The following is a 14,481-nucleotide window of genomic DNA, read 5'->3' as shown; positions in this document are numbered from 1 at the left end:
CCTCATCATACCATTTGTATTCATGCTTTAGATCACTTTGCATCTTGATTTGGAGCATTTACATTATCATTTACAAGCAATTAGGGTTTACTTTCTAGGTTGCTCTAGTTTGCTTACTTGCATTTTAGGATCTTGCACACACACAAGGTCTGCACACACACTACTTTTACAATACAACTTGGCTATTCGTGGAGGTGGAAATCACCGTAGTGGGGGTTTGACTAAGGCAAAACCCTATATAGCCGCCCACCATACCTTTTCAGATATAAGTGCAGGTTTCGGGATTCAGACAACGCCGCAAGTTGCAAATCTGATGGAAGCGAACCGAGATAGAGCTTCACACCAAATTTCAGAGCCAAAGACCAGGACAGGGGCGTGGGGCACCCTGGTCCTACCAGGATAGGGGCGCTAGGTGCCCTGGTCCCTGGGACAGGGGCGCTGGGTGCCTTGGTCCTTCTGTCGGACAACAAGTTTCAGACAGCTTTTCAGGTTACCAAACAGCAGTTTCAGGTGCAGTTTCAGAAGCAGAATCAGGACAGTGGCGCCTGCGCCCCGTCCCGAACATTTTCACTCAGATTTTAACTCCAGGTATGCATCTGCATTCTTGTCTTGTCCTTGTGTTTACAACTTTTCATTGTTTAACTTCAATTCCGCAATTTTGTTATTAGCTCATACTTGCACTTTGAGGTTAGGAATTGAACTTGCATCATTTTATCTTTCAATTGCAACAAAGGAATAGAAACCCTAATAGGTAGCCCGTGGCTCTCTCTTTCACAAAAAGAAGTATCCAATTGTGTGATACCTCTAGGCTCTTTCATATTCCGCAATGTGTGTCAAAAGGTAGGATTAGGACATGTTAGCCTAGTCTCACTTTTTCCCCAACACAGGACTCTGAGGATGAGTATTTTGATGATAAATTTATAAAAAAGCAAGAAGAGAAAGGGTATGGGTAAGAAAACCCAAAGGACCAAGAAGATCAGTAAGGGGATAAACAAGGTGAAAAGGAAAATTATTATTTCTTGTGATGAGGATACTAACGTTGAAAAATCGATAATAAGAAGGGTAAGGAGGAAGATGAAATGCTGGGTGGTGATCATGGGGAGAACCTGAGCACACAAAGAATGCAGAATGAGAACAACATGGGAAATCAAAATGACTGTCATGGTGACAATTGGTAATGACAACATCAAGGGTTTTTGTGAGGTCATTAGCAAAATGGCGAAATATATTAGTGACTTGAAGACTGACCTTAATGTGATAAAAAAGGCTACTATGGGTGAGAAGCCTCTCTCTGAAAATGTTAAAGAATTAATGGTTGCTATTAACAAGGCTGAAGCAATTGAGGCTATGGTTAGTAAAATTATGGAAACAAAAAAGAAGGTGAAGGAGCTAGAAGGGAACAAAGATTCTAAGGGTTTGGATACTAACCTGAACAATTTGGTCAACATAGTGGATAGGATGGAGCTTACTGCAAAGAGGATTACCGAGAAAAACTTCCAAATCCTTAAGGCTGCTGTTGATCGTATTAACATCCAGATTAACAAATTTGAACAGATTAAAGGCAAAGAGGATGATAAGGATCAGATGGAGAAGAAGGGTAACGAAAAAAGAACAAGGGCCAACACTCGGAAATAGGTTGATATCAAGGAAAAAGAGCTAGAAGAAATGAAAAATTTTGCGATCAATATGAAGCAGATGGTGGTTCATGTTGAAGAACTTATGAGAAACATTTAGTTGTCCTTGTGTTGTCTTTGTGCTCTCCTTTGGCTGTCTAGTGTTGCTTCCTTTGTCTTGTGTTCCCTTTTTGTTTTGTCTGGGAACTATTCTATGTGTGGGTGATCAGGTATTGTTGTTTTATGCCTCTTTTATGCTTTATCTTTCTCCTTCCATGTAACAAGGTTCCAGGTTCCTTTCAAAAACCTATTTTTAATTAATCTAAACAATCTTGAAGTTGAAATTCACTATTTAAAATCAATTAAATAATATGACCTTATAGAAAAAACAATGTGTACTTGACTATGACCATGTGTAGGAGCAGAAGGAGGCTACAAATCTCCTAATGTATCTAATGTAATAGCATGATGTATATAATTCAAAATTCAAATTGTGTTAACAATTTTGAAGTTGAAATCTACTATTTAAAATCAATTAAATAATATGACCTTATAGAAAAAAACAATGTGTACTTGACTATGACAATGTGTAAGAGCACAAGGAGGCTACAAATCTCACAATGTTTCCAATGTAATAGGATGATATATATAATTCAAAATTTAAATTGTGTTAACAATTCTGAAGTTGAAATCCACTATTTAAAATTGATTAAATAATATGACCTTACAGGAAAAAAAAATGTGTACCTCATGAGACTCGGAGACTCTCCCTATCCTGTTGACCTTAGATGAATGGGAGGACACGTGGTTAATGTCTATATCTAGAGATGCATCCTCTAAGTCAACAAGTAGACTAGTATAGTGACCAAGACCTTGAGCAGAAGTTGTAAAAGTAACAGGCAGGAGCGGTGCATGTCGTGGTGGCTCAGGTGTCAGATCGACCGGTGTAGGCTAAGGAGGAGGTGTGGGATAGACAAATGTATGTGGTGGAGGGGCTGTAGGATGCACCAAAATTCCCTCCTCTCTCCCCATATCACCCTGAGATGCTTTACCACTATGGCTCCTAGATCCACCTCCGTGTACATTTATTCTCACCCGTGTCGGTACATCCTCGAGTGGGATCCCAAAATAAGAAGAAATCAATGTGTAAGAATCCAATAAATCGCTATACAACAATGCACTCACCCAATGTAGGGGATCAACCTTTGTAAATCACGTAGTGTCAGGTCCATGCATACGCCACACAGTGCCATGCGACTCGAGGGTAGTCCGACCGAACTAAGTTCGATTGAAATCAGTCCGACCAAACTACCCCCAATTAGCCTGAAGTGTGACACACCTCCATGATTTTGTCTTGTTATGCTAGTCAATTCATCACAAAATAAAATGTATCAGTGTAAAGGAAAGGTCAAATGGTCTAGCAAGTTGTGTTATGCTAGTCAACCTATCCTAAAAATGCTATGTTCTTTTAGGAGTTAAGCATCTCATCTAAGACTTTTGGTCTTGTTTCAAGAATGCAACAACCTATATAAGACATGTAATTTGAAAAATGTGTTTGGTTTCCAGAATGCAACATCTTGTCTAAGACTTTTGGTCTGGTTTCAAGCATGTACACACTGTCTAAGACACACATAAGGATAACCAAGCAAGGAATTATGCAAGAAAATATACAATATAATAAACAAGGAGACCCTATATATACTCGAACAAGAATTCACACCTTCCTCCATTGTGAGGTAAAGGTATTCTTGATGAAGGATAAAACACTTTTGGACCCAAGTGAGTGATTTGTTTAAAATAGACATACATTAACAAGTGAAGAAGAGGTTGTTCCCAAGGATACACACCTCTTGCAATAGAGAGAATCCTTGAGCAAACAATCATTTCCACACAAGAAGTAATATCATAACAAAATACTATCCAACTAGGGAAATGGTGGGTCCTTAGTAAAAGATTGCACACATTCACTAAGGAGAGATTGTTCATAAGAGATGTACCATTTGAAACAAAGAATATGTCCTAAACAAGGAATACACATTTACTTGAATGAAGGATAATTTTAGACAAGAAAGGACATCGTGTTATGAAAAATATAATTCATAAAGGAAAAGGAAATGTTTGATATAAAAGAGAGAGGGTTGACATGAAATATCATTCTTGCCCTCCCAAGCATGGAGACAAGGATAACCATGATGAAGGATCACACAACTTCTAAGGAGAGATTATTTCATAAGACACATACCATTTCAAGAGAGGAATAGGTCCTGACCAAGGACCAAACATGGAATTGCATGAAGGATAGTTCTATGCAAGAAAGGATATCACGTTATGAAAAATACAAATCATAAAACAAAAAATGAATCCTCAGAAAGAGGAAAGAGAGAGAAAATTATTCTTTCCCCCAAGAATAAAGACAAGAATAAATAAACTATTATGTTTCTCGCTAAGTATGATTGCACCTGAAATTGCGACACCATGAATGATAATGAGCCCCCAATAGGTAAGCTAACAATGTCACATAATGGAGAGAAACACAATAGGAACTTGAATGTTAATTGAAATGATGATAAGAAATATGCCATTCATTGTCACATGTTACTTTTATGATACCTATATCAATACATTGTTGTATTTTAATTTTCAAAGATTGACATCCATTAGTAGAATGGCCTTGGATTTGATGATACATGCAGAAAGTAGAATTTTCAAGATGTTGTCTACATTTCTTTCTTCGTTAAGGCCAAAAAAAGAAATTAAGTTAACATGAAGAAGGTCAGACAAAAGATTATCTTGTTGTAATGCCATATTGGAATGAGGAGACATGGATTTACTAGACAATAGGGGAGAATATGTTGACAAAGGAAGAGGCTGGAAGCCTAGCTCTTCATTGGAAAAGTGTGATTTCTCATGACTTTCAAGACTTTGTTACACACATCTTAAAACATCTCCATTGTATCCACGTGTAGGACTTGATATAGGTGTTGAAATGTCTAGAAGAGAGGGATTGTTCTTAGGTAAAATTGGATAGAAGTTTAAAGAGGCTCAATCAATATCAAAGCATGTGTTACAACAGAAAAATTTAGTGTCAAATTCAAGCATCTTAGATTTGCTACAAAAAGAATGTATGAAATCTAATGACCCTTAATCATCCTCCAAGAGTTCCTCTTTAGGAACATCCTTAGTAGGAGATGGTGTATTTGTTTGAATTGGAGAGAAGATTGTAAGAACTAAAAAAGTATATTGTGTTACAATTTGTATGTTCTTGTTAGATTCAAAAGTAAACACTTTGTTATTATATGTGTAAGGCACTATACAATAATTAGTTTGATGATTCTCTCCACCCTCAACAACATTTGTTTTTTTGTTGAGGTTGAGAGACATCTTGATGAAGGTTAACAACAACCTTAGGCTTCTAAACACCATGAATGGCAATGTTTTGATCTTGGTTAGGCTCTTCATTTTTGGGAGAGAGCATTGGAAACATTATAATGATAGGTATAGATTAGAAAATGTTGGGTTAAGTTCGAAAACAAAAACCAAAGCATGCATGTCCTGTCTAAGCTAATCACAAACTCAAACATACATGCATTTACTCTATTCTAACCAACAAAGATGTTAAAATAAAATGCAAAAAACGCAAAATGAAACATCATTACCAACACATTCTTTCAATGTGGCCTCGTTGCTTCTTATTTCATCTCTAATGGAGATTTGTCGCTCTTTGTATGCAAGGATACATGAATACAATGGAAGCAAGAGTGATATGATATCAATATTTACTCAAAGTATGTGATTATGTCATTATTGCTAAAATGGATGATTGCTAGGAAATTGGACAAAATGAAATTACTCAAAAAGTGGATTCATTGAACAATTAGATAAAATTACAATGCTAAAGTTAGATTAATCCTAGACAAATTGACACAATGATGACAAGAAAATCAGATTTCTAAGCTAATTGGACGGAATAAGATTGCATGAAAGTTAGATGAATTGACAAAGAAAGACCTCTCAATTTATAGAAAACTTGAAATTCAACAAACGAACAGGATTGAAAAGATATTTTATTAGATGGACGGACCTGATTAAGCACACAACAAAGCTACCATAAAAAGAATGATGAAGATGACAAAGATAAGTAAAGGAAATGGAAAAAATCAGATTTTTGAATGTGCATATTTCATTTTTGAATTTAAAAATTAAAATTAAAGAGATATTGCCAAAAAGATTGATTTTCAAAAATCAAAGAAAGATATTATATTCCAAATTTGAAAATTAAGAGGATATTATGAGAATATTTAACAATTAAAAATTATTAAATATCTCCACATAAGAGGATAAAATGAAAGTATAAAATTTGAGAAAAGCTAGAAATATCCTCACATGAGAGGATAAATAGAGATAATTAATAAATATGATTTATTAATTTATTTCTCATATTTATCAATTAGTTGATTAAATAAAATTAGTTATTTAATTAATGGACAAAGGGGACAAATAAATAAATTACTGAATTTAAAGATTTAGGACTTAGAAGAATTGTTAGTAAAATGGGGTTTAATTAATTAAACCTAAGAGGCCAAAATTAGTCAAACATGACATCCCAAAACCTCAATTTGGTCAAACTAAGTCAAATTAGGTCAAATTGGGAAAAATTGGGAGGAATTGGGAAAATTGGGAAAATTGGAAACTTAGGTCAGTAAAGACTACACATGCAATATGTTAAAAAAATGAAACACGGGCGTTGACTATTTATTAGTGTCTATAATAAGAAATGATATCATCCTCTTGCTATAAGGTATCTTTATGATGATTAGGACAAACTTTAGGAAAGGGGCAATCATATATCATTAATGCTTCATCTCTAGGGGGAAGGTCATTGAAATGAAAAGAAGGTATGATATCACTAGGAAACATAACTACAATATCATCCCCTTGCACCAACTAATTCTTATGGTGGAGGTACATTTTAAGAGAACGATGAACATTATTCTCCAAAGTTTAATCTTAAGGAGGGGGATCTTTGAAAGAAGTGTTCATATTCTCTTCTTGCACCAATGTGCCCTATTGGTGGCACCAATTTTACAAAAGGGTAAATCATAGCTATGAATGAAAGGGATAACTTAGTTATCATCATATGTATGAAAGGGAACATCATGAACATCTTGAATGTAACTTGAATTGAACTAGCAAAATAGAATAAGAACTCCATATGCACTTATGATAAAACAAGAAACTCATATGCCATATGAAAGATGCAACCAAAGTAATGTTCACTCAATATTTGCAATGAAATTATGCATAATCAGATTTGAAAACACCAAATTAGAAATATGCAAAATGCAAGAAGTGTTGGGTTCACCAAAATGTAAGCTAGTGAAATAGAATTCACTAATTTTTGCATGCAAACTAAGAATCTTAGGCCTATTCCTCTCTTACATTGGAAGGAAGATGATCCAATTGGCTCAAGATCCTTGGGCAAAAGGTGAATTTAATGATCCTTCTCTATGAGTTGAAAGTTACTATGCCAATTGTGGAAAGAGTGAGGAGATGACCATTTTTGCATGTATCAGACTATCACAAATTGAGAACCTAATTCCAAAAAAGGAGATAATAAGGAATACGATAACGAATCTGCAGTTTAAATTTGATGTAAAAGTGCAAGAACTTAGTAACTCAACTCGGCTTGCTTCTGAGACACAGTTGCCCAACTTGGCCCGCTCCTGTCAGTTTCAGCTCTGACGAATTGTAGACTATAGATCTCTACCTAATTATTCTATACCTATTTTTGTAGCTTCTCCACCTGTTCTACACACAAAAAAGAGAGGAAATTGTTGAGGAGAAAGGGATTTGCCTAATTCAAAACCCAACTTTGGAATTTTGAAGATAATCATGAATGTTTATGTCATAGCATAATTCCACACAAAAGACCTAAAAGGAAATCATAAAAGACATGCTTGCATGAAGGTTGTTGAAGGTTGCCGCAATAGATGCTTGAATACTTGAATGCTTGAATGCTTGAATGATAAATGATTGAAGACTTGAATGCTCATTTGATATCATGATATCTTTATGACTTGATGATTGATCTTCAAAATGCGGGAGGATGACTTTCTTATATACCTCTCCCAAGCATTTTGGGGTGCAAAACATACAGAAGACTGACATGGGATAAGATTTCCTTCTAAATCCACCTGTCTACTATGTGAACCAAAATTGGGACTAGATTAGGGGGAGCAGGGGGCCCAAGGTTACCTGCTCTTAGGAGTGGGGTGCCCTAAGTGCCTTGCTCCTTCCAAGATGGTCCTAAATTGGGACTTGAGGTCCTAAATGAGGAGGAGATGCTAGAATGATATGTTGAATTGGGTTGTGATGAGTAGAACCAAATGCAAGAGGCCATATATTCTAAAATAGGGCCTAGTCTAGCAAGAAATTATATAGAGATGCAATTTACAATGCTACAAGGCAACCATAAACAACATAACTTAGAACCCCATAAATTATATTTACATTATTAATGGGTAGTACAACTTAGAACTCCATATAAGTATCAATTGGGGATAGATGGTCGCAATGACTGTATAATTGAAAACCATGTAATGTGGTATAACATAAAACCCCAGAGTTAATATAATGTTAGGAATACCTATATGAAAATGGCTTTTGCAGCTCCCAATCATCTGCTCTTGCTCCACGACCTTCTCTTAAACAATGTAGTGAAATGAATTTGAGTGGATTTCATGCTTATTTGAATTGTTTGTATTAATGATTTATGAATTGATTGTTCGATTTGGAGAAATAAATGTGTCATGTTGTTTCGATTGTGTTTTTAGATTTCATTTCTATGATTTCAAATTAGCCATAAAAGGATAACTTGATTGGTTTAGTTGATTGCTTGTAGTAGATGTTGGTATTTCAAATTGTGTCATGTAAATTTAATAGATTTCATGGTGTCCTTACATCTTGTTGTTGTTCGATGTAGGGGGGAAGTGGATGGAAGTATCCATTATGTGTGCACTTTAATATGTTCAATGGGACACAATGTACTAGTTTTAGTTTGATAAGTAATGTGAATGTGGATTTGACAGACATGCACTAGATCAAATTGGTACTTTTGATGGGATGGAATGTCTTGTAAAGTGATGACGTGGATTCACTTAGTTTTTTGTGCAGGTTAAAGAGTTGAGTGGCTAAGGCTAATGTGTCTCCACAGTTGTACTCTTTAGGACTTATCTGGAGGTGTTTATTTCAAACTTGTGGCCATTTACCGTCGACGATGCAGTATGGATTCTAATAGTTGTCATTTGAATATGCTCTAACTTGAAATTGTACTCATTTTCACTTAATTTTAACAAATGTATGCTTTTTGTAAAAAAAAATTATGCTTACAATGTTTGGTCCATTTAATTATTATGTCTAACCTATTTTATGACATGCGTTGACTATTTGACTACTCTATTGTAAGACCTCGAGCCGGATGACATAAATCACACACTAAGATTTGACTTCTAGACTTAAAAGTGTTAAACACTTAGAAATGACTGACATACTTTAGACTTAATATATTGCTTAATGTGTGAAATTTAAGACTAACATATATCTCCACTTCACATCTACGCTCCACTAGTGGCCCCTCTCCCCTATAGCAAAAGCATTGAAAATTCAGTAGGCATGGATGAACTTGTCGGCGCTTGGCATCAGCGAAGCGCGTGTTCTATAATTTCAGTCGACTACCGCCGTACAATAATTTGCCACGAGGGAATTGGTGGAGCCCATGCAATGTACAGGGTATGCTGATCAGTCATGTCATTAGGATGGAGTCCAACTTGGACAGTTGCACTCGTTATTTTTTCACTAGTCTTTTCATACTGTCTTTCATCGCCCTTGGACATTTCTGGGAAGGGGGAAAGACCCAGTAGCTAATAATAATACGCGGCTTCATACATGAGTGTCAGCAATAATGCTGCTTTCTAGGCGACCAGTCATCGTATTTCCAGCTTTTAGAATGGATACCCAATTTGTGATATGCATGACGAATATTCGGAGCAAGGCACACAATCTCCTGGCTATATAAGCACTGGGCGTGGTGTGCGCTATACTCAGTAAATCACTATAATTCTCTTGAGTTTAGTCTCAAAGTTTTATTTCTCTTATCAGTATGAGTATGGAAATTGGAAAAGCAAAGGGATGGAAAGGGAAAGGGAATGGTAATGGTAATGGAGGGGGAAGAATTGCTCGCAAGGGTTGTGTTTTTGTGTATGTGGGGGAGAGAGAGAAAGAGAAAGAGCAGCAGGAGCGTTTCGTGATTCCGATCAATGATCTGCACCATCCAATCTTCGTACAACTGTTGAGGGCAGCAGAGGAGGCCTATGGATTCCACCACGACGGCCCTCTCAAAATTCCATGCAATGTCGATCATTTCAAGAAACTGAAAAAGATGATTCGCAACGCTAAAACAAGCCCATCCTATCTCTGATAACATTTCTATGGAGCACTGCAATGTCGATCATTTAGAAGATGATGTATATCAAGTGTGGTGGCCAAAGCTGTATTTGTAATCTGTCGTTTTGAGAAGCCGAAATGAGGCAGCTGAGTCGAAGGATGACGACGAATAGTTGCCTCTCTTCGTCTTTGTACAAGCCACACCATATTTGGTTAAGTCAAGTTAGATTGATTCTATTTGGGGATCAAAAATGTATACTTACTTTCTTTTTTATTTTTCAATTAAAATGAAAATTAAAAACATACGTATTCTGATTTTCAATTTAATTAATAGCTTCGAAAAGAGTCAAAGATGCATTGTGATTTCTGAATAGACAATTAACAAAATACCTATATGTTGTTACGACATAGTTTTCAAATTTGATTGGATGATTGTTTGTAGTACTTGTTATTTAAGGCTGCTTGCTCATGGTATATGAGTGTAGCTTTTAGGACCAAAATATTCTAGTAAATGTGTGAAGCATGGTACAATAAGGTCTTATAGTGGAACATTGTAACTTCATGCCTACATTTCATGCATAAATATTATTTTGCGTGTCAATTTATTTCAAGGATAATTGTTAAAAATATTAATTTCTATTTCTTTTTTTAAAAAAAATTTATTGGCAATTTTTTTCACATCATGAAAGTTGATAGAAAATCTTTGAGAATTTTAATTTTTTGGAAAAATATTAATTATTAGGACAAGTCCTTCCTTAAAAAAAGTAAATTCTTATGAAAAATTAGGGTCTAGTCAATGAGTAATGCTTCTTAAGTAGTTGATAAAGTAATTTTCGCCCATGGGGCAACACGCCTTGTGAGAGTCAAGGGGTAGAGCATCTTAAATGCTTCTTGAATGCAACACTTAACTTCTTCATGGGTATACTTTTTCTTAGAGTATAATAGCAACTAGCAATCTTATATTTTAAAAAAGTTATAAAAAATAAATCAAATTCAATTTTTACTTTTTATAAAACAAATCAACTATAATTAAAAACAAATCAAATTCAATCTTCAAGAAATTGTTGAAGACCATCTCAAAATTCAATTTCGATCATTTCAAGAAACTGAAAAGATTAGTTCAGATAAGATTTCTATGGATTGCTGCAACCATGAATTACAAAACATTTGAGAAGCCCATATGAGACACTTTAGTTCGATTGACAAATATGGAGAAGGATGCGAAAGTGAGGTCTCCATGTCCAAAACAAACTACAAATAATTAATCATGATTAATAAACAAAATAGATTGCAGATAAGAACATAACTGTTTGTTGATATAATGCCCATTTGTTGTCATGAGATGGTAATCAAATTGACTCTAAAGTGATAGATTCCTTGCATTAAAGGATGAACATTTTTCTTAGAAGTTATTTAACGTTACTTGAAGTGAAATGTGTGGGGCTTGTTTGGGATGAGATTATTCTGTTAACATCTTAATCAAGTCTGTTAGGTCGCTAACTTTATTGGACCATAATGATTTAAGATAGTTCAATTTTTTTTTAATGTTACAAATTAAAATATTAAATAAAGGGATGTATATGTATATGTTTATACAAACAACTATGTATTTTTTAAAATTAATAATATTTAATTTTATTTTAGTCAAAGTTAAATATCAATTATCAAAACTCATTAAAAAAGCAATTATTGTCTATAAGAATTCTTGATGGAGTCATTATATATCCAATTATTCACGGATATTTTAAAAGAAAACTTGCAAATAATTATGAATTAGAAAAAAATTATGAGCTAAGAAGAAAAAAGCATTTGGTTGCACAAAAATTAAAAGATGTTTCAAGAGTGTATATCCAACAACTAGATAGAAAAGTTGTAACTATAAACAAGAAAAAAAGGAGCCCAAATTGATCTATGATAGTGAGGAAGATAATTGAAAAGCACAAAAGAAAGAAGTCATGTTGGCAAGAGAAGGACAAGGCCAAATGTATTTAAGAGAAGCAAAAGACAAGATAAACAGGTAATAGTAGACAGGGAAAAGGGATATAGAAGAAACCAAAAAATTCTATGTGATGGCTCTACTGAGTTATTTCTTCAAGTTTCTAAAAGTTATCAAAGTTTCATACTTTTAGGATTACTCATCTTTGTATGCCATCCCATATATTCAGCTTCACCTCTATTCTTATTAGCAAGTTAGATTTCCCCTTTCCCTCATATCTCTTTGCTCATCGCAAATCTTGTGGTCCATTATATTTATTTTTTTCTCTATCTTTTAGAACAGAGTATCAAACCATCCCTTATCCGACTACCTCATTTTGACCCCTTAATTTCTTAGACCCTTACTGAATGTTTTCTCTATTTCTCTTGAAGGAAAACTTGTAGGTTTTCTTTTATCCAAGTACCTTTCCATGTCATCCTTGACATACTGATCTCCCAACTTTCAAAAAAAATTCAAGTCTATTTTAAAAAAAAACTTACATCTTCCCTTCCTATAATGTCTTATTCACTAATCCTTGAGCCCTTTTCTAAGTATCCATACAAATTTAGACTTTTGTTCTTCCCTCTCTTTGAGTACTCTATCATAAGGTATTCTCAACTCCTCATCTTTGACACTCTAAAAAAAAGAGTTTCTTTTTAGACTTCACCCACTACACATAACTTAATGGTATGAGTTCCTCATCACCCTTGATCCCCAACACACTAACCAGAGACCTGAAGTATGAGGTATCCCCACCATATAAAATTTGAACCTTCTAATTTTTCACTATTCAAACTCACCTACTCACTTACACATTCAAGGGGCCATTTTATGACTAGATTTGATGTAATGACAATTAAACACAAAATTATAGCCTATAAAATATTGTTCGTCATTTGGGTGTGGATTTGCAAGCAATTTTTTGGCAATAAAGTGGAAAAAACATAGGGTACCATTGATGAGTTGATATAACCATATAGCTACCAGATCAATTTGAATGTACCCAAAAATCATTGTCCTTTAAAGAGGCCACATATTATAAGGACTAAATGACACAAATACCATATAATTAATTTATTTTAGTGGCTGAGTTATAAAGCTTAATACATTCAATCTATCTTGAGGTTTCTATTTAACATATTTGATGGGTACTCTTCTTCTTCAAAGACTTAGATCAACCTAATGTCATTTCATGTATAATGATGGTAAATATAATGATAACAATTTTCTCACAATTAAAGTTTTTTTATTGATTTTGAAGAGATAATTTATGTACATGAGTATTAAAGAAAAATAACAACAATATTTTTTATCTCTCTAATCTACCATGTGACCATTTTTTTTTAAATTTCTCGAGTTCCTAGGCTTTATATCTATAAATATAAATTCTTTCTTCATCGTAATGGTTAGTGAGTGTTGGTTTTCACATAATAAGAATTTTGAGTGTTCTAGGGTTTCAACTATATTAGTTTATATACCAATTGGGAAAAGTTGCAAAGAGGTAGCTATTATAATAGATATATGTATTCAAATATCACCTTAGTCGTAATTATTTTGAGAAATTTTTCTAGATAGAGAATTGTGATAGGTCTTATTTCCCATGATATTTCTTAAGTTGCATTTGTTGATGTGGCTATAACTATAATTTGATATGTGTTGCAACATATTAATATAGTATAATCTATTAATGTAATGGTAACTTTCTCTTTATAGGTAAAAATTAATAATTTTGAAGACAAATGCTAGAATATTGTCATTAATTTCAAATTGATGATTTTGTGATCCAACAACACGAGTCTGGCATAAGCTTCGCAAGGTCCAATATTCTCTTGGGTCCAACATATTTATTTTTGGGTCCGCATTGCTCCGTAATACCATATATCTCCATAAGATTTTGGGAACTTGTTTTGTATGTGATCTAACATCTATATCTGAGTTTTCAGGTGTTAATGTTTTATTGTGGCATAGTTATGGGTCTGGTAATACTATATCCTACTTATCGACATTGCTTTGTGTGAAGGTTTTGATTCGGTCCCCTTAAAAATCATCGACACTTTATTAGATTTGATTGATCACATGTATTCCATGATGCATGGAGAAGTCCCTTTCTATTTTGGCCGACTTGTCTGGTATGATAAAGATCCATTTAGCTATAGCATGTAAAGGTTTTTGGGCTAACCTTTACTCTGGTTGAGTCAATTTCATGAAGACTCAATATGATATATATGGAGTTTCTTGGCAAAGGTTATATATACAATCATTTGATCATTTTTATGCGATCTATAGTGAATGTGAAAGTGATTATGTGTACAATGAATGTGAAATTGATTATGCACCTCAGTGGAACTATATCTCATGCATATGTTCAATGTAAACCCAACAGTTCAAATTTTATAATATCAAGGTTGTAAGCCATCTTCCGACAATAAGTCATTGTACTTTGGATAGTGA

This window comes from Cryptomeria japonica, chromosome 10 (genome assembly GCF_030272615.1).
Source record: "Cryptomeria japonica chromosome 10, Sugi_1.0, whole genome shotgun sequence".
Classification (NCBI taxonomy): domain Eukaryota; kingdom Viridiplantae; phylum Streptophyta; class Pinopsida; order Cupressales; family Cupressaceae; genus Cryptomeria; species Cryptomeria japonica.
The sequence above is the reverse complement of the archived record's forward strand: the minus strand, read 5'-3'. Positions refer to the sequence as shown.